This window comes from Rhinatrema bivittatum, chromosome 2, assembly GCF_901001135.1.
Source record: "Rhinatrema bivittatum chromosome 2, aRhiBiv1.1, whole genome shotgun sequence".
Classification (NCBI taxonomy): Eukaryota; Metazoa; Chordata; class Amphibia; order Gymnophiona; family Rhinatrematidae; genus Rhinatrema; species Rhinatrema bivittatum.
In genome coordinates, this window is record NC_042616.1 from 569073339 (window position 1) to 569098811 (window position 25473).

Below are 25473 nucleotides of genomic sequence, written 5' to 3' on the forward strand. Positions count from 1 at the left end.
CGCCCTTCTCTGTAATTTCTTCAGTGCAGATATCTTTTTTGAGATGCAGAGACCAAAACTGCACACAGTATTTAAGGTGCGGTCTCACTATGGAGCAATATATCCTCTGTTTTTATTCACCATTCCCTTCCTAATAATTCCTAACATTCTGTTTGCTTTTTTGACTGCCACAGCACACTTAGCCAATGATTTCAATATAATATCAACTATGATGCCCAGAGAGTAGAAAGACTAGGGGGCACTCCATGAAGTTAGCATGGGCACATTTGGAACTAATCGGAGAAAGTTCTTTTTTACTCAACACACAATTAAACTCTGGAATTTGTTGCCAGAGGATGTGGTTAGTGCAGTTAGTATAGCTGTGTTTAAAAAAGGATTGGATAAGTTCTTGGAGGAGAAGTCCATTACCTGCTATTAAGTTCACTTAGAGAATAGCCACTGCCATTAGCAATGGTAACATGGAATAGACTTAGGTTTTGGGTACTTGCCAGGTTCTTATGGCCTGGATTGGCCACTGTTGGAAACAGGATGCTGGGCTTGATGGACCCTTGGTCTGAGCCAGTATGGCATTTTCTTATGTTCTTATGGCTGACTTTAGTCTGATAACTTGTCCACTAACCATAGTAACATAGTAACGATGGAAGAAAAGGCCCAAATGGTCCCTCCAGTCTGCCCAGCAAGCTTCTTATGCTAATATTTAACTGACTTTCTGAATACGTCCTCTCAATTTCTAAACTAATTAACCATCTTCGGACCCCACTTTAGACTGATCAACCTCCTGTCTAGCACAGTGTCTAAATACAATTCTAAGCTTTCCACATTTAAGGGCGGATTTTAAGAGCCCTGCTCGCCTAAATCCGCCCAAATCCGGGCGGATTTAGGCGAGCAGGGCCCTGCGCGCCGGTAGGCCTATTTTACATAGGCCTACCGGCGCGCGCAGAGCACCGGGACTCACGTAAGTCCCGGGGTTTTCGGAGGGGGCGTGTCGGGGGGCGGGCCCGAACCGCGCGGCGTTTTCGGGGCATGTCGGGAGCGTTCCGGGGGCGGGCCCGGGGGCATGGCTACAGCCCAGGGCAGCCTGGGGGTGTGGCCGCGCCCTCCGGACCCGCCCCCAGATCGTGTCCCGGCGCGCTAGCGGCCTGCTGGCGCGCAGGGATTTACTTCTCCCTCCGGGAGGCGTAAATCCCCCAACAAAGGTAAGGGGGGTTTAGACAGGGCCAGGCGGGTGGGTTAGGTAGGGGAAGGGAGGGGAAGGTGAGGGGAGGGCAAAAGAAAGTTCCCTCCGAGGCCGCTCCGATTTCGGAGTGGCCTCGGAGGGAATGGGGGTAGGCTGCGTGGCTCGGCGCGCGCCGGCTATACGAAATAGATAGCCTTGCGTGCGCCGATACCGGATTTCAGCGGCTACGCGCGTATCTACTGAATTCCAGCATACTTTTGTTTGCGCCTGGAGCGCCAACAAAAGTACGCCTATTCGCGGTTTTTGAAAATCTACCCCTTAGTGTCTGCTCTTGGTCTATACCACATTCAGTACCTGGCCCTGCCTAATTCTTTTTTATATTACTTTCCTCCATCTTACACTCTGTAATCTGCTGCATTCAAGGTATTGACTCCATTAATGTATCCACCACTGAGGTAGGACTAACTGACACCTGGGGCTGGTGATCAGATTACTTCCTACTAGTTCTGTATGCAGTCTATTTTATATGGCTTTTCTCTAGTGGCATTGCCATCCTGTGCCCTGTGATTGTACTGTTTAACCTGATTTATCTGCAAGTGATATATTCTATTGCTCATATAGTTCGTTAGAGCTGCAATATGACTGGTCTGAAAATCATGAGGGATGGACATTATCTGTTTTGTAATGCCTTCCCTTCTCAATTGGTCCCTTAGAATATGGGTGTATGTTCGTCAGGAAGGACTTTGATGGCTTGAAAAAGGCTCTCAGCCAAGTTAGCACCACCTTCTGTTTTCTCTATCACAAGCCTTAAGGAAAGTTTTGCTTCTTACCAGTTTCAGTTCCAGCTTCATTATAAATTTAATTAAAGTACTCCAGAAAAACTCAGCTGTGACAATTCCAAAGAATCTGTGCAGTTACACTTGACTCCATTTCATCACTGTGAGTGCTATATTTATTCATTGTTCTAAAGTTGCCTCTAAAGGTTATCTGAAGTTGTATCAAAGCTTATCCGACTGTCTAGCAGCACATGGAAGAAAAGATGTGTTGTAAGCCCAGCACAGTACTCTTGTTATATGAAAAGGGATTACATCTGCCCATCTCCAGTCTTCTAGAACCATTCTTGTCTCCAAAGAATGACTGAACAGAACTATCAATGCAGTTAAAAGCTCTATGATCTCACTTAGTATCTTAAACTGCATCTTATCTGACACCATTGCCTTGTTGACTTTCAGTTTTTAGTTCCATGTAAATCCTCTCTTTTATAAATGGAATGGTTTTTACCTCTCTACCAAATTAATTCTCGATATTTATTTCTAGGTATATTCTAAATCCTTGTACAACAAACACGTGCGCCGGGACAGCGGGCGTTCGTCCGCTCTCCTGCGGACTTTACTGAATCGGCCCGTATGTGAGGCCTTTAGTAGTCTGCGAGGGGTGGAGAAGGGCGTGTATTGGGACAGTATTTCTGTGAAGTAGTTAGGTCCATCTTCTCTTACAGCCTTGAAGGGCACTGAATTTGGAGCTATAAGGCAATGTAGCTTGGGTAGGACCAGTATAATATGGTCGTGAAGCTTGCATCCTTCTATCAGTCATGCAGCTGAGTTCTGAATGATCTGGAGCTTGTGGAGTGCCTTATCTATAAGGCCCATGTATAGAGCATTACAATAATCCAGCTGTGAGGTTACTATGGCATGGCTCACAGAGATATGGTCTTCTCAACGAGAAGGCAGAATCTACGAAGGTTGCATTGCTGGAAAGACAACTCTTTACTGTCACCTGCATTTGTGGGAGCATAAGTAGCTGCGTGTCCAACAGCACTCAGAGCTTTTTATCTGTGTTTATAGTGGGAGCTCGCAGGATCCGAAGGGAATTTCAGATCTCTGCATGTTTTGTATCCCCAGAATCTCTGTTTTGTTTGGATTTAGATGGAGTTCGTGGTTTTGGATGGCTGTAAAACATGTTCTTAATATTTTTATAGCTGTTTGTGGGTTCTGCATAGATGCTAGAAGATTTGCACTTTACATCATGCACAAAAACCTTAAAGAAAATGTTAAAAACATTGTTTCAACAGGTGTTTAGCGAGGGAGCATATTTTATTTGATGGCATGTTGGTTAGGAAGACACAGTGCACTGTACATTGTTTTTAACAATGTGATATTTATTTATTTAATTTATATTCTGCTTTTTGGCACTTCAAAGCAGATTACATTCAGGTACAGTAGCTATTTCCCTATCCCCAGATGTCAGTTATGTTTCATTTGTTATGAATGTTGATTCTGTAAGCTGCCTAGAGCAGTGTTATAGGCAGCCTCTAAATGTCAGAAATCAAATCAAATCAATCAATAAATAAATATATGCTTTTATATCAAATGTTAGGATAGTAGTTTTAGGTATATGTTGAAAAGGACTGAGGATAGTAGACAGCCCTGGTGGGACTTCAGCCCATTGATTGTTTATCGGCAAAATGAGCATATTGTTGCCTGCCAGAAGGAAAGGAGTTGAACCAGGCTAGAACTTTGCCACTTATTCTGACCTCAGTTAGTCTTGATAGCATACTTTTATGATCTACAGTGTCAAATGCTGCTGAGAAATCTAATAGCACTAGAACTGTCATCTGGTTTCTATCGCAGCATCTGAGGAGATCATCTAACAAGGCGATGAGGACGGTCTCTGTTCCTTATCCAGATTGGTAAGGGTCCAGCCAGGTTCTCTGTGTCAGCAGGTCATTTACTTAACTGGCTGGCACAGTCTGCTCTACTACTTTCCGTAGAAATGGGATGTTAGATACAGGGTACTAGTTTTCCAGTTTGTCTGGATCCAGGCTGGCTTATATATTAGCATGGGCCAAACCACTGCCTTTTTTAGATCTGTGGGGAGCAGTCTATCTGACAAGAAGGCGTTCACAGTTTTGCATGCCCAGGTTTTGAAAACCTCATTTATTAGCTTCACTAAATTGGATGAGTATGGGTCGAGCATGCACGTTGTTAGATGTGGAGAGGTCCGAGGATTTTTTTAGATCATCTTAAGCAATTGGAGTGAATGAGTCTTGGATGTTTAGTGTATTTTGGAGGTGGTGGTTGGGGGGGGGAGGGGGTTTGGAGAACCGTATTTTTTTCTCTATGTGGGGGATGTCCTGATAGTGCTGACAGAGCTCCTTAATTTTGCTCCTAAAGAATGAAGCAAATTGATCTGATGTTAGACTAGATTGAGAGGTAAGATTTTGTTGAACTGAGGGTTTTAAATAAAATAAAAAAGAATGTGTTGCGACAAAGTTTAATTGTCAATACATGGAATAACAATTTTATTAACTATAAATCAGCTGGAACTACACTTTTTAACAACTTAGAAATATTATTTAAAGTGAGAAGAACCCCAACACGGCCGTGTTTCGCACAATGGCTGCGTCAGGGGAAACTGGCGAGTGTTCGGATCTACAGAGAATAAACATCTTATTCTATATTACAGCAACTGAATAGTTATGATGTGTCCAACCCTTCTGTGATAAATAGGAAAAAAGATATCATCACAGTCTGCTCTAAAGCTGCTGACACAAAATGCATGTTCCCAGCAGAAATAAGGAACCCTAGTCAAGGTAAGCTTCTCATAGCCTAGGATTTTCCATTAAACTCAGGATTTTCCATTAAGAGTTAAAATGGGTGAAATTACTCTAGAAAGGAATCATTAAGCTGACTTGAATTTTCAACATGAGAATTCCACTTTAATGATTCCTTTCTAGAGTAATTTCACCCATTTTAACTCTTAATGGAAAATCCTGAGGGTTTTTTTTTTTAGCTATACAGAACATAAGAAGAACATAAGAACATGCCATACTGGGTCAGACCAAGGGTCCATCAAGCCCAGCATCCTGTTTCCAACAGTGGCCAATCCAGGCCATAAGAACCTGGCAAGTACCCAAAAACTAAGTCTATTCCATGTTACCGTTGCTAGTAATAGCAGTGGCTAATTTCTAGGTCAACTTAATTAATAGCAGATAATGGACTTCTCCAATAACGTAACCAATCCTTTTTTAAACACAGCTATACTAATTGCACTAAGGTATAAGTTTGTGTGTTTGATGTGTTCAATTAAATTCATAGAACAGATGTATTAGCTTAAACTAAATTAATTCTTTTCCACTCTCTTTTCTGGGGAGGATGTTGGGGGTCATACCCACTCCAGAAACATTTTTGGATGGGGATGACTCTGAACATCTAAACAAAATATTTGTGAAACTGAGGATCTAATAAATCAAACTGACACCACAGAATAACAAATCACTGGGACTGGATGGTATTCACCACAGAATTCTGAAGGAATTCAAAAATGAAATTGCAGGCCTGTTTTTGGTGATTTGCAACCTGTCATTTAAAATAGCCACAGTACCTGAAGACTAGAGGATGGCCCATGTGACACCAATTTTTCAAAAGTTGCCAGGGATTATCCTGGAAACTTCAGACTGGCAAACCTGACATTGGTGCTGGGCAAAATGGTTGAAGCTACTCTTAAAAACAAAATTACTGACCATATAGATAGACATGGTTTAATGGGGGAGAGTCAACATATTTTTTGGAAAAGAAAGTCTCGCCTTACCAATTTACTTGATTTTTTTGAAGGTATAAATAAGCATGTGGATCAAGGTGAGCCAATTGATCTAGTCTGTTTGGATCAAAAAAAAGTCCCCCATGAGAGACTCCTCATGACATTGGGAGGTCATGGTATAGGAGCTAGTATTCTATTGTGGATTGTAACTGGATAAAAGACAGGAAACAGAGGGTAGGACTAAATGGTCAGTTTTCCAAATGGAGTGCCTGGGGGTCTGTACTTGGACCTATTGCAGATGATAATTGTTTTGAGTGGTTAAAACAGCAGTGGCTTGTGAGGAACGGCAGAAGGACCTGGTGAAACTAGGAGACTTGGCATCTACATGGCAGATGCAATTTAATGTGGACAACTACAAAGTAATGCATGTAGGGAATAATTTCAACTACAAGTATATGATGCTGGGTTCCATGTCAAGAATCACCACCCAGGAAAAGGACCTCAGAGCACTTGTGGACATTACCTTGAAATCATCAGCTCAGTGTATGGTGGAAGACAAAAAGGCAAATAAAATGTTAGGAATCATTTGGAAAGGAAGAGAGAACAAAACTAAGATTATCATAATGCTTCTGTATAGATCCATGGGGCAACCTCACCTTGAGTACTATGTGCAGTTCTTGTCACTCCTCCTCAAAAAAAACACAGAAAAGGTAAAGAGAAGGGCAACAAAAATGATAAAAGAGGATGGAAAAGTTCCCTTGTGGACAAAGGTTAAACAGATTAGAGCTCTTTAGCTTAGAGAAGAGATGACTATGAATGGATATGCTTGAGATTTATGAAATCATAAGCAGGATGGAATGAGTACTACCTATGCAAAGTGCTATGTTATCACTCTAAAATTTCCATAAACACACCCCTTTTTCTTAGTTTGAGCATTATAGCTTGAGTTATTATAGCATTTTGATGAATCTAGGGGTCAGGGAGTTAAAAAGTCCTCAGCCACCCAGAAACTCTCACATATCATCTTGACTGGTTATCCAAAGTCAAGAGCAGAAAGAGGGATAGAAATAGTACAATGCAATATTCCTTCTGATGGCAATGGGGTAAAAATACACCTTCCATGCTGTCTGATTTCCATATTTCCAAACAGACAGCGCTCTACCTACACAATCTATTTTAGATCATAAAATATCTAAAAATGCAAGCTTAGGTTTTGTGAGATTTTTGCAACCTGCTTCAGAAAGCTGAGTAACAGAGCCCAAAAGTGAAGCTCCAGATCAGTGAATCACAAAACATGTACACAGATGGGTCACAAAATAAAGCATTACTGGAGACGGTCCACTAAACCACAAAAAACTAACAAGCAGGACAGCCCTACAACAGAGTTCATTGCAAAGGATTCCAAATCTGAAGTAGTGTTTTTCCAACAGGAAAGCTGTGAAAGACATCACAGTTTGATTAGGATTATATTTTTGTAGTGGGTTTAATGACTCTTTCAGAGCTTCAACATGGGTACCTATTGGAGAAAGACTGGGCTATATCAATAATGAACATCAGAGGTAGTACATGCAAATATATCTCATGCATATTCATTGTGGAGATCCTGAAAACCAGACCTGTTAATGGAACTTAAGGAGCGGAGTTGCCTACTCCTGGGCTACATCATATGTTAGCATAACTAAAGTCACAGTTGTACTGTTTAGCACATCAATTGTAAAAGGATGGGATTCATGTTCTTCCTAGTCATGCTCGCAAAAAATGACAAAAAGAGAGATCTCTAAAGCAAGTGAGTTCTATGATAGGGACAATGCAGCCTCACTGAAGAAATAAAAGCATCCCACATTACTGTCCAAGGTCGCTGTGGAGTGCTAGAGGCTGTCCTTACATTAGCTTAAGGCGCGAGCCAAAGGCAAGCACCTCTTAGCAGGCCTCTAGGGGGCGCCAAGGAAGGCACTTAGCTGAGAAATACCTTCTAAGCTCTGATATCGGCTTCTGACTCACAGCTGGCTAATTTTATTTTGTTGATAATGAAACAAGGAGATTATGCCAATTATTTTTCTGGTTCTAGAAAGTTTTTCACTGGAAGTTATAGACAAGATCTTTCTGATGATCTCCTAAGTAAGAGTTTAAGTTTTGTTCAGTTGCTTCTTTCCTTTGCCCTGGTCAATGCTTGTTTTGTTGAAAATAAGCCTAGGAAAGTTCATGATTTAATTTTAGAAAAACATTTGGTGTTTATGTTTATTATTGAGGCATGGCTGTCTGTAAAGTTGGGGAGGACTTTCATTCAAATTTGTCCAGGGAGGGGGAGTAGCTATTATCTGTAAGTCTAATTGGGTTGGTGCCCAAGTTAAAATTGTGCCTCCTGATGACTGTGAAAATGTATTTTTACAATTAGATATAGGCTTGATTATTGGATTATTAATAGTCTACCAACTTCCGATATTAATCAGATTAAAGTCAACTCCCTTCTTGATTATATTTCAAATACTTTATTAAAATTTGGTTAATTTTAGGTGATTTTAATCTTCACTGTGACGATGCAACTTGAAGGATATTGAGCTGAGTTGGTCAATAGATTTTCCTGTACAAACCTGACAAACCTGGCATGTTAGATTTGGTTTTTGTCTCAGGTCCTTTGATGAAACACTCTAGGTGCTATTAATGGGGTCCCAAATGGATTCTTGGTCTTATCATTTGATTTTGTTTGGAGTTTTTGAAATTAATAGTAAGAATACAGTCTAGTCAAATAATGTGATATCTAAGGTTAACATTTTCTTTTTACTGAAAAAAGCTCATAATAGATCAATGGAGTTGTTTATAACTGTGAGGAAATTGTAAGGGAATTGTGAGGGAAAGATCTATATGACATTCCTAACTGTGAAGTTTCAATGCCTATTTTCTTCTAAAAATTGTAGTTTGAATGCTGAGCTAAATAAGAGGACCTTGTGGTGGGTAAGAGTGATGCTTGTACAGCTGGATTGCAAAGTACTCATGTAACTTACCCTACAAAGTTAGAAAGGTTTGAATTTAATCATATATTAAAGGCATGAGAGCCATTTTTTGCCTTTTTGATCCTTGTGCAGCAAAATTGGTTAAAGATTTAACTGTTGATATTTTTTAATTGTTGCGCTGGTGGTGGACCCTTGGCCCGAGGTGGGGTTGATGCTACCTGTAGGGCAAGCCCCATGGGTCCCCACCGTCGGGAGGTGGAGCTGACTAGGAGACGGAGGCCAACTGGAGCTTCACCAATACCAGCCCTCGTTCCCCCGCAGGTTGAGCACTTGGGTGACGAGGCTGGCTGGTCTTAGGCAGGCCTCCGTGTGATGACTCCCAGTAGTAGTGGTGCAAGGGTTGCCGGGAACCAGCAGAGGTATCAAGGGACCGACGTAGGTCCAGACAAATTAGGGATCCAGAGACCTGGGCGCTAATAGGAACAGGGTGGAGACAGAGGGCGCCCAAGTAATTGAGGCCGAAGCCTAAAGGCCAAGTCCAAGTAGATACCAAAGGCGTAGTCAAAGCAGCTGAGCAAGACAAGATACTGAGACAGAGAAGAGCAAGGGTCAAAGCCAGAGAGTCAGACCAGAGCGTAGTCCAACGTAGCAAAGGTCAACGCCAGAGAGTCAATCCTGAGCTTGGTCCAGTGAAGCAAGGGTCAAAGCCAGAAAGTCAGTCCAACGAGACATGGAAGGGACCAAGGTATGGGTCAGGAGCAGGAACCAGGAACAAAGTCAGGATCAGGAATGATGGGCAATGAGCACACGAACAAACATGGAGACCTGTTGGCAAGGCAAGGAACTAGTGGCAGGGCCCTGCCTTAAATAGCAGGGCCTGATGATGTCATCATCCGGGGGCCGCGGATTAGTTTCCCACCATGGCCCCTTTAAAGGTACGAGGGGCGCGCGCGCACGCACACTTAAGCCAAGGCCCACAGGAGGCCGGATGACGGTGTCTCCCTGCGGGGAGACCAGCCAGGAGCTGAGGAGGTCCGCGGAGTAGTCAGGAACAGCCGAGGAGGCAGTAGGTGCTCGGGGGCATAGGCGGCTGCCCACAGCCGCAAGCAAGGACAGTCCAGGACCGGGAGCAGAGCTGCAAGGGTGAATAGGCCCGGTCACGGGCCTACCGCAGACGGGACACGCAACATTGATTTTCCTTTAAAAAGATAATCAATGGTTCACTGACAGAGTGGAGGTTCCTTCAGCTTTTCAGAACTTATTATTCCAATTTTGAAAAAATCTTCTTTAGATGTGTCTGTTCCAACTATAGATCAGCAGCAAAAACTCCTTGTCTTGCTAAGACAATGGAGAAGGCTGTGACCCAACAACTAACATCATATGTGAAAAAGATTGGTAGACTTGACCCCAACCATGCAAGTTTTCGGAGAAGACACAGTATAGAGACAGTTTGTGTCTCTGCTGTGATGATATTTTATGCTGATTAGATTAAGGGCAACAGGCTCTTTTGATCCTGCTGGATTTATCCTCTGCATACGATCTGGTTAACCACTCAGTTATTTTGGATAGATGTTCTCAGCTGGGGTTGGTAATGCCTTAAAGTGGATATTTAATTTTTTGAGAAATAAGTGCTAAGGTACATGTAAAAGATGCTATTTCTGCCCCAAGATTTAGGGGGTCCACAGGGATCATTGTTATCTTCACTTTTGTTAACATTTTTCTGCCACTATTAGGAAAACTTGGGAACTTAATAAATATCTATGTATGCAATAAGACAAATTATTGTCCCATTAGGTTCAGATAAATCAAATTTTCTATCGGAACTGAAGATGAGCTTTATGGACATTTCTAACTATTTTTGAACAACAAATTGATTTTGAATGCAAAATAAAACCTGAACTGTTGGGGACTGGAGGTCCCCGAGCTGATTTTCCCCCAGTGGAAATTGAGGTAGAGTTAGAGACAATAACGTCTTCTTCAGTTGTGAAGGACCTAGAGAGCCAAATTAGATTCTTGATTCTCTTTAGAAGGTTAGGTGTCCCAGGCGATTCGCACTGCAAATTATAAATTGAAAATGGTTAAGAGACCATTATTTTATGGAAAGCTCAGTTTTTAAAACAGTGATAACTCTAATAGCCTGTGTATGGGCCTGCCAGAAAGACTGCAGCTCTCCAAATTATAGTTTAATTCTGGGGGTTTCTCATAGAACTTCTGTTTCTCCAGTATTTTCACTCAGGCCTGGATTCTCTAAGGTCGCAGACCTTAGAGAATCCGGCGGTAACGGGGGGCGGGCGAAGCAGGGGGTGGGGTTCTGCGATAGCCGGCAGGTGTAGTTATATGGCGCGAAAATGGCAGCGATAAGGAATCTTACCTTTCGTCACCAGCGATGTGTCCGCAGCGACGGCCCCGGTAGTGCCCCGACTCCTCCTTTTCTGGGGCTGACTCCGCCCCGAGCTATCGCACGCGAAAAGTCCCTTTTCTCTCATGCATATTCATTGTGAATATCCTGAAACCCCGACTGGCTGGTGGGCCCCCAGGACATAATATAACGACAATGTAGTTTACAGAGAGGTCCCCAAATCTCCATATGCTTTCTTGTTAATTAACTAACAAAATACAACAATATTTATCATTTTTAGTTTTGTTGAATTTTAAAATGTATAGCTTTATGAACCAACAATCTGAGCAACACAGAGCACTTTTTTGCTGCTAGTAAAATAATATAAAAGGAGATACTAATCGAAAGCTACACTATGAGAAAGCACATATACGCAAATAGGTTTGTACTTCTGGAAGGTTCTTAAGGTCTTGTGGGAGGGCATTTCAAAGAGTTGGACTGATCACAGATATTGCTTTTTTCCTAATGCCTTGTAAACTACAGTGCCTATAGGAATATCTCCATATTTTGCTTCACTGATGCTCTAAGTACATTTCTTAATTATATTCTAAGGATATTTCCTATAAAGCACATTTCATTGTATACTAAGATAATCAATGAAGAACATTTTCTAGAATTACTCTAATTTTATAGATGAGCTACTCATTATTTTCTTGACATGAAGCATAATGGCTTCCATAATAATCAATATAATGACAATCTTTTTCTCCACAACACTCGGCTCAGAACTGTTGATTCCATTCACAATGCCATCTCTCCCTTGTGTTCTACAGTGCTTCTGTGTGGGATTTATTTATTTGCAATATCTTATCTACCGCATCCTCGATATGAAGATTGCCCGAGACAGTGTACAAAAAACATGCATAATCCAATAAAATTGTAAAAAAAAACCCCAAAGTTAACATCTAAAGCTTTTTAAATAAATAAATACAAATATTGGCAATGAGTAATCCAATGAGACAGAGAAAACAAAGCATCTAACTACTACCATACCTAGAGATAATCATCATCATGAGACTACAGCTCAAATAATTATTTCCATACATGTTAACCCTGTTATAGAATTATTTTTCAAAACTACAAACTGCCACTTGCTCAATCAGATTGTATAAGGCCTGTCATATTCCACTTATACCAGCACATTTTATTATTTTTAAAAAAAACCCCAAAACATCACCTGCCCAAGGGCAGCTCCAGGCAATCTGCTACCTGAGGCGAGGGATGAGACTGCCTTCCCCCTCAAGGCACGGTACAGGTCAAATCATCAAGAAGGGCGGGGGAGGGGGTCTCTTTGTAGTCTGGCCCTGGTGATTTCAAATGCCGCGGAAGGGAGAAAGCAGGGGTCAGCGTACCCAAAGGAGTGGCAGATAGGGTGACAGTGATAATGTTTCTAGGAAGCTGGCAAACCCGCCACACTCCCAGGAACAACAATAATCAATTTTACATGAAAAAGGAAAATGAGAGTACTGTCTTCTGAGGTAAAAATATCACAACCCTGCAAAAAAAAACAAACCACACTCCGAATGCATACGTTATTAGGCCTATAGTAATGCATGTTGGGTGTGGGCTCTGCTCTCAGAAATTACAATATTTGTAAACCTCCCATACTAAAAGAGCACTAACTGCCAGCCCTCAAACAGTAAAATCCCTAATTATGAAAAGGCAACATTGCAGATATTACACCAGGTCCTAAACACTAATACACCTCCTATAAGGAAAACAGAACAAGCCAGCCTGCTACAGATTCCTACACTGAAACTACATAGCAGCAGAATATCTAACCTGAGTCAGACATGCAGAACACAGACAGACTCTTACCAAATACAGACTAAAGAGACCATACAGTATAAACAAAAATGAGCTGGAAACCTTAACAAACCAGACTGAAAGCAGAGCATACATGTAAAAATAGAAATGCCATTCCTCAAAACAATAAAATCAAAGAATACAAAACATCAACCGTAATAGTAAAAACATACTAATAAAAAGGATATTTCAAAATAGCAGATGACTAGAATAAGAGCCAATAATTAAAAACTCATAACAATTATATAATTTCCCAAACATCAATATTTCAAAATAGTAGACATCAAATAACACCCAATAATTAAAACTAAAAAGGATAAAATAATCCCCACTTTCCATACCTGGAAACTTTTGATTTCTAGTCACCCTAAGACTGACCTGGATTAGTGGGATTGGGGTGCACAAACTTTCTCCTCACTTTCGTATATATCTACTCACACACACACACACACAAACATATATATATTCACTCGCATGCTTCCTCTCACACACAGCTGGGCATCTCCAGCTCTTCTTTGTTTGGGATCTGTCAGTAGCCCTGGGCTTTCCTCTTCACTTTGGCTGCTGGCAGGTTGGGATCCACCAACAGACCCAGTCTCTCTCACACACAACCCAGGCAGGCTCCCATGTTCTCACACACATAACCCAGACAGGCTCCAGTGCTCTCTCACATACATACACATAACCCAGGAGGACTCCCATTCTCTTTCTCACACACACAAACACAACCCAGGCAGGCTCCCATGCTCACTCACAAACTTACATTCACACATCAGCAGCCCCACCAGTGCCTGTCTTACTCCTTCACTGCTGCTGGTGTCTCTTAAATGAATATACAAGAAGAAAAGAAGAGACCCGGGCAGCCCCCGGGCATGATCCGACTGACAGCAGGAGGGATCCCATTCAGCTGCTTCTCCTCCTCCTGTGCTAGTCCTGTGGTATTCAAAACTCACGGAGCTAGCACTTCCTTCATGTTGATCTCGTGAATCGTAAGATCAGCATAAAGGAAGAGTTAGCTCTGTCAAGGCCTCCTCTTTTTTTTCACCGCTAGTGGGATGGGCTCTGCCTGCAGCGCAAGGCCTGCTCTCATCCTCCTCCTGCCAGCGGGGCCTACATCTTTTTCAGTTGCTGGCAGGAGCTGGGAATCCCGCTGATGTTTAGCTAACCTTGTAATCTGGCAGCGAGGTAAGGTGGCATTTTGAGGGGGCACTTTTTTCTGCTCCAAAATATTGCGGCCTGATGCGGCCGCCTCATCCTGCCTCATTATAGAACCGCCTCTGCACCTGCCACTGAACATGCAGCTCACTCCTTGCCTGTCTCACAATCAGAGCATACAACTGTGACTCTCATCACTGCCACCTTTCATGGCTCATGGGCCTGCACTTAGGAGAGTGATTTTATAACAGCCTACATAGCAGTAAAGTCTACTTGTAATATTGTGCATGCAGATTTTACTGAGGATTTTCATGGTAAAATTATACATACAAGTTTGCAGTCCTTGCTCCTGCCCATCCTGGTCCTGAGACCACATCTTAAAGGGGCCACTATAATGGTAATCCTGCCACTCCTGTCGAGCCTATATGTCCCCCTTGCCAAACTCACAGCAATCTATCAAATCCCTATCACCTGTACTGGCAATGTGGCCTGCCTATATGGCTCCAATCCCAGCCCACCTTTTTGCTGTAGCTACTGATGTGGCTAAATTCTTGCAGTATCTACTACCACACCTCAATCAGTCAAGGTACGTATGGCTCACATCAAGACCCTGCCACCAACTGCGGTGGTACTACCGGGATGCTGATGTTGAGTCAGTGCTGCCATGGATGCACACTCCTTACCACCACATCATCTGGCTCCTTCCCCGCTCATACCACTGATTGACAAGAGACTCATAAAGAATATGATTCTGTCTCACAAACTAAAATGATGATAATTATTTTTCTTTTCTTCTTTTTTTTCAGGCTTGCTTTCTGTCTGGGGTCTTGGTGGCCGCCCGGTTTGTTAATGCCTGCATTCAGCACCGCATCTGAGTTATAGTTGCCAGACAAAATAAAAAGAGAATTTTGTCTGGAAAAAGACCTACACATACTAATTAGTTTAATAAGCTGTCCCTAGTTTTGTATGCTGAACACTGAGAAAACACTGATAGAACGTGCCAGTTCCTCCCGGAAGAATGAATCCGTCAGTACCATGACCCCATAAATCTGTAGTAAATGGCAGCTGCCTGAGAGTGTGAACAACCTGGGAGGCATGATCCCTCGCATCAGGATTTGTATGCTGCCAATTACAATTAACTAGTGAAAGGGGTGGTCAAAAATGATGGAAGGAAAAAGCACTCACGCATAGTCGCTTCCTCAACATTTTGCAGTGGATGAAAGTACACATACTGTTATACTGCACATGCATTCTTATCCTCACAGGGGCAAGCAGGCCCAGACCTTAGCACCACGAGATAGATGTCACACAATCCGATTCCTTGTCCATCAGTCATAGGTATCCCCAGAGGTAACGTACTGGGGGGCCCTAGAAACACTGAAGACAGTTAAATGACACAGTGGTAACTTTTTTTTTTTTTCATTTTGCGATTTTGACGTAAGGAAGAGCACAGTAGCTCTTGAAAGCTAGTCAAGAAAAGTATTAAGGTAGTCCAATAAAAAGGCATCATCTTATATACTGTTTGAGGATTTATGTGTTAACCTTTATTTAATCCTTTACAGAGGATTTTATTTAATCCTTTACGGAGGATTTTCTTCCTGCCCCAAAGAGTAAAGTTCTTCATCTGGTTGAGCTGTCAAGAGTGATGGAGGTGGGGAAGGGAAGCAAAGGCTTAAAGGATCGCTCAGTCATTTAATAATTATTATTTGGTAATTATGTTAACTGAGCAGTCCCTTTCAGTACAACTCAGAAATGGTTCCATATCCATCAAATCTTTTAAAAAATACATTAGTCCAAATGAGGAATTGATGCTATAGCTTGGGTCCAATGAAGTCTTTCCAGCTGCAGATTGATGATGACGCTGTCGCCGGATATGCATGTCAAAGGATTACATGTTGGGTTATAGTTAGGTTCTGATCTAGGTGCTATTTAGAACAATTTGCATGACACTGATATAAAGGTGAACAAGAAAGTTGCAAGTGATAGCTTTTTCCTGGACTAACTTAATACATCTGCGAGCTATGCATTGCCCATCAATGAATTAGTACAGAATCAACGAAGTACGATGTTGCCTTTTTGAACTGATAAAGGGAGCAGAACTCTCAAAAGAAAGCCACAAATGTTTTAAGTTATTCCAGTGAAAATGGAAAATCACCAACAACTTGTTTAACCGCTATAGTTTATTTATGATGTTGAAAGTAATGAACAACATTTTTTTTTTTGTTTCTTTTACTGGCCTGGTATTTCCTCCTTTCATTGATAACTATCTGGGGATTCTTTTCTCCTGTTTTAGTAGGCCCATCCTCCTGTCATTCCTAGTCTGTTCATTGCAACAACAATGATGAGGCCAGGAGCTATGCTCCAGGGCTGCTTTCAGAATCCTGCGCCCTAGGTTTTAAATCCAGCCACAAAGTGTTACCCTTAACATTATCTATGACTCCCCTCCCTACTCTCACTCTCCCACTTCCCAGTGGTTGTGTTCGCTGCCTCCACAGCAGCCCCAGACCCATGCATCCCTGAGAGTGGAAGATCTCACTTGAGTATCGAATAATGCACAACACGATAACATGTACAACATGAGCTCCTTTATCGTTTATAAAGAAGCATAGTAACAGTAGATGTCAGTAGATGAGAACCATTTTGACCCACAATGAATATGTATGAGATATATTTGCATACAATGAAGGCAGTACATGCAAAGCCATCTCATGATTATTCATTATGGATATCCTAAAAACCAGGCCTGTTTGTGGTTTTTGAGGACTGAACTTGGCCACCCCTGTACTAAGCCAGCATTTCCCAATGGGTGTGCTGTGTGTTGCAGTCTTCATTTTCTCTTTCCATCCTAGCCTGCAGGATGTCCTTCTGAGAGCAGGAGAGGGGTTGGACAGCAGGCTTATCTGCAAATGCTCCTGCTTTCCCCTCTGCTGGCTTTCCTCTACATTAGAAACTGCACGGGGCCCTGTAGTTTTGCCAGACCTACTGGTCCTACGCAGTGCTAATTGCAGAGGGAAGCCGAGAGGAGGAAGAGCAGCACTAGGTAAGCCTGCTCACAGACTTCCTCCATTCTAGGACATAGGGAAGGCAGGAGAAGGTATAGCTGAATGTTTCATGGGAAGTTGGGGGAGAGGGAAGGGAAGGAAAGGGAAGGCAATGATACTAGGGAGGTGGGGAACAGAGAAGTGATGATGCCAGAGGGTTGGAGAGAGGGGTGGAGGGAGAAGGAGAGGAAAGATGATAATGATAATGCAAGGGGGTGGGAAGCAGAGGGAGAGGGAGAGGGAAGATGATGATGATGATGCCAGGGAGTGAGGGAGAGAGAAGGTGATGCCAAGAGGTAGAGAGAAAGGGAAGATATGGTCGTTATGCCAAAAGGATGGAGGGAAAGTGAAGGTGATGAAGATGATGCCAGGAGTGAAGGGAGAGGGAAAGTGATGATGACGCCAGGATGTGGAGGGAGAGGAAAGATGATACTAGGGGGTGGAGGGAAAGGGAAGAAAAGGTGATAAGTAGTGGGGAGGGAGAGAAAAGAGAAGAGAAGTTGATGATGATGCCAAAGCAGAGAGGGAGAGGGAAGGTGATGATAATGCCAGGGGATGACAGGAGAGGGAAGTGATGATGATGATGCCAGGGGATAAGGGGAGAGGTGGAGGGAGAGGGAAGGAGATGATGATGATGATGATGATGATGATGATGATGATGATGCCAGGGGGTAGGGAGGAGATGAGGAGAAAGGGAAGGTGATGATGATGCCAGGCGGTGAGAAGAGGAGGTGGAGGGAGAGGGAAAGTGATGTTGGAGGGAGAGGGAAAGTGAAGATAATAATGATGGAGTGTGACTGGAGGGAAAGGTGGTGGGAAAGAGACGGTGATGATAATTGTAGATGCCAGGTGCTGGGGGGGAAGCAGAGGGAAAAGGAAGGTGATAATGATGCCAGCAGGTAGGGGAGAGGGAAGGGAAGAAGATGATGCCAGGGGAGAGGGAAGAGAAGGCAGTTACGATGTTGGAGGTGGGGCAAGAGGGATGAGAGGAGAAGGTGATGATGAGGAAATTGGTGGTGCCACAATGAAGCTGGTGTAGGGTATGCCGCGAAACAAAAAAGGTTGGGAAGTACTGTACTAAGCGGAGACAAGGAGAGTCATTATTACCAGTACTTATAATCAGGAATATTGTCTTCTCAGGTTGTAATACCTTTCCTTGGAAAAAACATAAGAACTAGCTAAACAGCTATCCATAAGCTTCATAATTACACGTTTCTTATTCAGAAGAATCCAGTTTATTCATGACCCACCAGATTCAGACCTACCTGGACATAACAAAAGGAGATGCAATCTGCCAGTCAATTAGGGAGCGCGCGCTTGGCAATGGCAATTCCAGGTTTGTTGGTGCCAAATGAAACAAGAAGCTGGGTGGACTTTCTAAGGGCTCCAGTTTGCTCCAGATAGAAGACTAATGCTCTCTTGCAAACCAGACTATGTAGCATCTGTTCACCTTTGTGGCCTGGAAGGATAACTGATTAGCTAAGGAGAAGTCCAACACTACCTTAGGAAGAAACTTAGATGTGGGCACAGGACCACATCATTGTTGAAAAACTTAGTATAAGGTGGATAAGCCACTAGTGCCAGAAGCTCTGCATGCTGAAGTGACCACGACCAAAAATATGACTTTCCAGGTCAGGTACTGTTGCTCACAGGAACCAAGAGGCTCAAAGCTTTTATCAGCTGGGACAGCAACACACTGAGGTCCCACAACAGAGTGGGAGGCTTCAACTGAAGCACATCCCGCATGAAGCAGACAACTAAAGGCTGTACAGAGATAGTTTACCTTTCCATGGTGCTGGCAAGTGACCAACTGCACCGAGATGAAACCTAACAGAATTGATTTTTAAACCAGACTCAGAAAGAAGTAGAAGGTATTCAAGGAGTTTTTGTGTGGAACAGGAGAAAAGATCTAGGGCCTTTCCTTCACACCACATGACAAACCTCTTCCACTTAAAACCTTAGGATTTCCTCTTGGAATCCTTCCTAGATGGACAGGATCTGATGTCGGGGTGCCACAGGAGCCCTCGATGCTGAGTGATGGGGAATTCCCCAACCGGAGTGGAAGGAGCGGAAACCAAATTTGCCTCAGCCAATAGGGAGCTATAAGGATTATAGTTCCTTGGTCTCTTCTGAGTTTCAGCTGACTTTCACGCTGTCCTGAGGGAAAAGGTCACAGCCGTGGGAGCAGAATGGGCCTGCACAGCATGGTGACTGGCAAGGAGGGTGAAACATTCTCTGATGACTTTCACTGGGAGTCAGCTAGTTTAATTCATAGTCCACCTTCCCAGTCAAAGTGGGGAATAGCATAATAAACATAATAAATACAATAATAATACATCTTTAAATAGTGACATCATCAAACTAAAAATAAAAAAATCATAAGAAATGAAAGACAGTTCAAAAAACTAAATATAAATGACCATTCTAAAAAGATGAAAAATAGCGACAACCTATAAAATGTGATGTAAGTACTGAGAAAAATAATAACTTCAGTATATCCAATTGAAGCTGGGCTATTTGAAAGCCTGTAAAAAAAAAAAAACCAAATACAAAAAACAAATCTTCACCTGCCACCTAAAAACTAAATAATCATGCTTCAGAAGCATTTCTTTGCAAGCAAGTTCCATAAACTAGGAATGGCTCCTGGTGTTTGGGTACTAGACAGGTTCTTGTGGCCTGGTTTGGCCTCTGTTAGAAACAGGATGCTGGGCTTGATGGATCCTTGGTCTGACCCAGCATGGCAATTTCTTATGTTCTTATGTAAGTTCCTGTCAACCATATCTCCTTCAAGGTTGGAACACATAAAACAATATCTTGAGAGGACCTTAAAGTCCCAATAGGGAATAAAATAACAAATGGTCCTTTAAATATAGAGGAACATTTCCTCTCAGGGCCTAAAAGCAAATATAAGTGCTTTACATTGGGCTCAAAAATAGGTAATGTTTCGGGCCCCAGAAACCAGGAAATCCACCTGGGGAGTGGCACAGGACTGCAAGGTAAGTCTCGGAGCATGACAAGGGCCAGTCTTCTGCTTAGCCAGCCCCTTCCCTCCACAAGCTGAACCTTTGGGTTCTGAGAGCCAGTAGGTCTCTGTGGCGAAAGTACCTTATAGTGGTGAGTCCACACAGGCAAAGCTTGGGCAAGGCAGGCTGGAGACAAGGCTTGGACAAAGGCTTGGCAGGCAGGCTTATGGCGAGACTGGATACTAAACAGGACCTGGAACTAGACAACGGTGAGACAAGGCAAGGGTAGGACTCTGGTATAAGCAAATATGGAGATTGGAACAGACAGGACAAGACCAACAAGGCAGACTAGGGTAGTACTCTGGAACACATACTGTAAAAGCAACAAGGCAGACTAGGACAGAACTTAGACAAGGCAAGCAAGGTAATAAAGAACACAGAAGCTCGAAGGTAGATAGGCTTGAACCAGACAGAATAGGCCCGAAGGCCTCAAGGCAAGACAAGGCAGAAGGCCTGTAGGCCACAAGACAAGGCAAGATCAAGGGTTAGGTCAAGGAGCCAGAACTGACACCATGAGAAGACAAGACTACTATGGCAAGACGGGTTTACATAGGGCTGGGACTTGGGCGTGGCAAGGGCAGTGAGGAGGGCCTTGACAAGACTAGTGACGAGGCATACTGAGAGCCTCCTTTGGTGGGGAGGCATCATGAAGATAGGATAAGGCTGTACAACAGGCAAAATCCCAGGTAACCAATATAGATTCTTCAATAATGGATTATCATAATCTCAAAAAATTACATTCTCAAGAACATAAACCACTACATTTTGGAATAAATGAAATGTTTGGGTACTTTTACATGGCAAGCCAAAATATAAATCATTGACGTAGTCTGGAAGAATGTTATTGCAAGAATAATAATTTCTATGCTTGCTTCTCTAGATATGGTCAAAATGTAGTTGAACTTCTTGCGACCACTGCAATTTGAACTTCCATGATTAACTCTGTATCCAAAATTAATTCTGAATCCAAAATTACTCTGAGATTATACACTTACATTTTATGACGAAGGTCAAGGTTATCAAAATTAATACTAAAGTTAAGATTGAATCTTTAATTAGCCTATCCATAGAACTTCAGTCATTTTAGGTTTCAAAAATAATTTTATTTCTTTTCCCAATTACAAATAGCCAGAAAACAAACTGACAGCTTCACAATAGCCTTAGCTGGATCTGAATGCAAAGGGAGGTAGAGCTGGACGTCATCTGTGTACATATGAAATTTCAAGCCACAAAATCTAATTAAATTCAGAATCAATTTTTTGGTCTTTTACTTTTCTATTTTTTCTTTTTTAACTACAATAATTGTGTGTTGCTATCTTCATTTGAATTAAAATCAAGCTTAGAATATCAAAGACAGAAAGGATTATTAGGGACTTTGGTAAATAACATCAGTTTGCAAATAAAGTCAGACTGATATTTTCAAAGCTATGGAATTGTACTATTTTTTTTCTAATAAATTAGAAAGAATGCATAGTTAAAATATATTATCCTACAGCAGTGACTTTGTAGATGAATCGAGTGTTCCTTTATGCACTATATCTTTCCTATCTGTATATTATCAGTTTGAGTGATCATGCCTTCAGGCATGCTCAGAGCATTTTGGCACATTAAAAACCATGAACTCCCCTGCGGTTTACAATAGGTATACCCACAATTTCATTTATGTTTTCCATGGATAGCACTTGCATTTCACATTTTAAGCTCTCAGAATCTAGCACGGCAGTGTTAATTCCTTACACGGCCAATCTGAGAGCTTTAAAGTAGCAATCGATGGAAGAGGTTGCAAAAAAGGAGACGCTTACCGAATCTGTATTGACGGAAGTACAGAATTTGAGAACTTTTGCCCATTTGGACTCTGTGAAAATAAAATAACTGGTCTTTTTCGCAGGAGATCGAAATGATGAAAGAGGAAGTTTCAAAAGTTATCTATAATCAGAGGTAATGTATTAATTTTATTTATTTGTTTTTATATACCAACATTCGATCAGAGATATCACATCGGTTCACAGTAAACAACAGATGAAATAAGACTAGGGCATCTTATTTCTTACAAGAAAAATGTAGCCTTTGAACTACATTGCCCATGATACTTGCTATTACAAGCTTGTTCTGACATCACACAAAAGATCAAGGTCCTCTCTTTCTCTCATTCTCTCTCTCTCTGAAAGAAAATATGGTAGGCAAAGCTCTCTTGCTAGTGAGTAATAGAGGGAAACCCTTGCTCCTTTCAGTGTTTTCTACATAAGGTATACAAAGAATAAATCTCAGGCAGGAAACTTCTCTTTAGCTAGATGAAGGTAGGTAGGATAAAATCCTCCATGGAGTAGGAGAGCTAAGGAGAGGCTGACACTGCCCTGGGCCCCAATAGAACAACAGGCAAACAGTCATAGTGAACATGGTATTCTAGCTTCAGAGAAAAGATTGCCTCATACTGCTCTTTGCTTTCTCTCTGGTGGGGAGTGATTGAAAACCATGATACCAGTGGAATTTCACACTATCTGGCAGTACCCTCGGTAGTATTAGTAATGAAGAATCATGCCGCCTGCTTCTACCTCTTTCTTAACCCCCTTCAACCTACACGAGTGACGAACTCTCCCTCACGAGTGTCAACTGGTTTTCACTTGCCAATTCACGTTTACTCCCAAGATTTAGAAACAGGATGAGCTCTTTGAGTCAGTGGCAGCTGATGAGCTACCTCTCTGCACCAGAAATTTCACCAAGAATTCAGTCCCAAATCTCGATCTGCTTATCTGACACTGCTGCCTGGATGACCCACCAAAAACCTAGCACAACATGCCAAACCTACTTTGCCTTTTTTTCTGTTTGTGTGGCTAGCACAGTCATCCTCTCTGTCACCCAGCTTGCAACCTTGGAGTCACCTTTGACTCTTCTCTCTTCTTTGCATGCATCTAAAATTCTACTAAAACGTGTTTTTTTTTCTCTATAACAAAAAGTCATGCAAATAATATTTAGATAAACTGTGACTCTGTTCCCTCTAGAGAGAGCAGAGTAGTTTCTTGAGTCCTGATCTGAGATTGGTGTACATATTATGTATTTTATTGTTGTATTATCTATATGTTATATTTGCTTAATGAAAACTGCCTTGGGTTGTAGTTGTTTCAAGGAAGGCACTATAAAAAGTATGGAAAAAGAAGAGATATATCGCTAAACCCTTTGTGATTTTTTTTTTTTTTTGAGGACAGACAAAGTGATTGTAAACTTTTGAATGATTTAAATTAATTTCTAAAATTCATGTACATAGGCGATGAGTATAAAAAGTATAATATAGCATCTCTTCCTTTCTGAACACAGTATCAAAACCCTTTCCATTCTCTCATCATCGCACAAGTACATTACTGCAACCTTCCTCTCACAGGTTTCCCACTAAATCATCTACTTCCACTATAATCTTTTTATACCACCTTCCTTGAAACAAGTTCAACCCAAGGCAGTTTCCATCAAGCAAATGCAACATATAAATAATACAGCAAAACAATGCATAAAAAATATATCAATCTCGAATCAGAACTCAAGAAACCCTACTCTCACTAGTGGAAATAGTCACAGTTCATCTAAATATTATTAGCATGACTACTACACTTTTGGTTATATTTTAGAGAATAAAATGTGTTTTAGTAGGATTTTAGATGTATGCAAAGAAGGAGAGAGAAGAATCGAAGATGACCCCAAGTTTCCAAGCTGGATGACAAAGTGTTGATTTTAACTATGTATTCTATAATAAATTTCCTTAAACCTTTTATATGTCTTGTCTGTATGTCTTGTTTTTTTGGTCAGTTGTGAGCTCCATGGAGAAGGGGATGTCTATTATGTATTTCTGTATAGCATTACGTACAGTAGCACTACAGAAACGATTGGCAGTAATAGTAGCAGCAACAGCACTGTAGCACATGGAAACTGTTACCATTCCCTGTCCAGGCTCTCAGCAGGGTCCAAAGGTTTTATAGAAGTGAAATGTTAGGCCCCAGCCTAAGCCTGACTTCTTGATTTATTGGGGATATATATTATAAAACACCTAAGCTTCTAAATTTAGGCTTCTAACCAGGTCATTTATTATTTCGCAATAGGGCCTTAAAGTGAGCAATATCGGCCTAACGCAAGCGATAAATACCGCAATGCAATTGTGTATGCAAATAGACAATTGAGAATGCAAGTGGGAGGAGAATGTGAGGAGCACATGCAAAAGAGGGTCTTCTACCGCTTCCCGTGTCTGATTAACGCACAGTAACGCAGGATTTAACGCCAGAAATAACTACACCTATTTTTTTGGGCAGTACGGGGGGAAAAGTTTTTATCATGTAAGTTCATCAGCCATTACAGTTCACGGTCCTCGTTTAATGTAACTTTGTCTCTTCCTTTACCTAATTATTTTTATCCCTGTTCGATGTAAACCGTCCTGATATGGTATTTAACCATGAAGGTCGGTATAGAAAAATGTTAAATAAATAAATAAAATAAATAAATTACCACGGTTCACAGCTATTACCACGCACGATAATTTTGGGTCTTATTGCAAACACACCTGCCAGGCCCTCCTGGGCCAATAAAACCAACTATTCCCACCTGGTCTGCCTTCCTAGATTCATTATGTTTGTGGCAAGTATACTTGTGAGGGGATAATGGGTGCTTGAGGAGGATCGCCACAGACAACAACAAGAAGAGGAAGAAGAAGTAGTCTAACAACAACAACCAAAACATGAAAGGGAATATCCATCCCACTCCTCAGGAAGTCCCAGCACCCAAGCGTGAGCCACTGAGCCCACAGGGAGAGCGTTGGGGCCCACAACAGCATTTACCACGCAAGCGGCCACAGCACAGGAGATACACGGAGCGCATCTTCCCTCCACGAATCTCTTTGCTGGGCATGCCAGAAGATTATGTGGTAAGCAGTATCGCCTCACCTCTTGGGCTATCATGGAATTATATGATGAAATCAAAGGGGATCTGGATCCGGTCACGGAATAGTCTCACGCTATACCTAGGCTCACCAAACTATTGGCCACCTTATATTTCCTGACATCTGGCTCCTTCCAAACGACAGTACGGATAGTTAGGGGAATGTCCCAAAGCACTTTTTTTCCATTGTCTGGGCCAGGTCATAACAGTTGTATCCGACCGCCTTGATCGCTACATAGTATTCCCTTAGGACAGGCAGCCCTTGATGGATATCAAGAGAGCCTTTTATGCCATTGCACATTTTCCAAATGTTCTGGGAGCTATCGACTGCACTCACATAGTCATCATCACGCCACATAACAGGAAGGAGATCTACCACAACAGAAAGCTTTTCCACTCCATCAGTATGCAAGTGGTCTATGTCGCACGACTGAGCATCCTTGTACTGATAGATGTACTGATAGATGTA

The 25473-nt window shown here is 42.0% G+C and overlaps 1 protein-coding gene across 3 annotated transcripts in view; it reads right to left on the reverse strand.

Annotated features, from left to right (window-relative positions):
• The window catches only part of LDLRAD4 (low density lipoprotein receptor class A domain containing 4), a 963403-nt gene that overhangs the window by 609483 nt on the left and 328447 nt on the right, over nucleotides 1-25473 (reverse strand). The window lies entirely within an intron of this gene.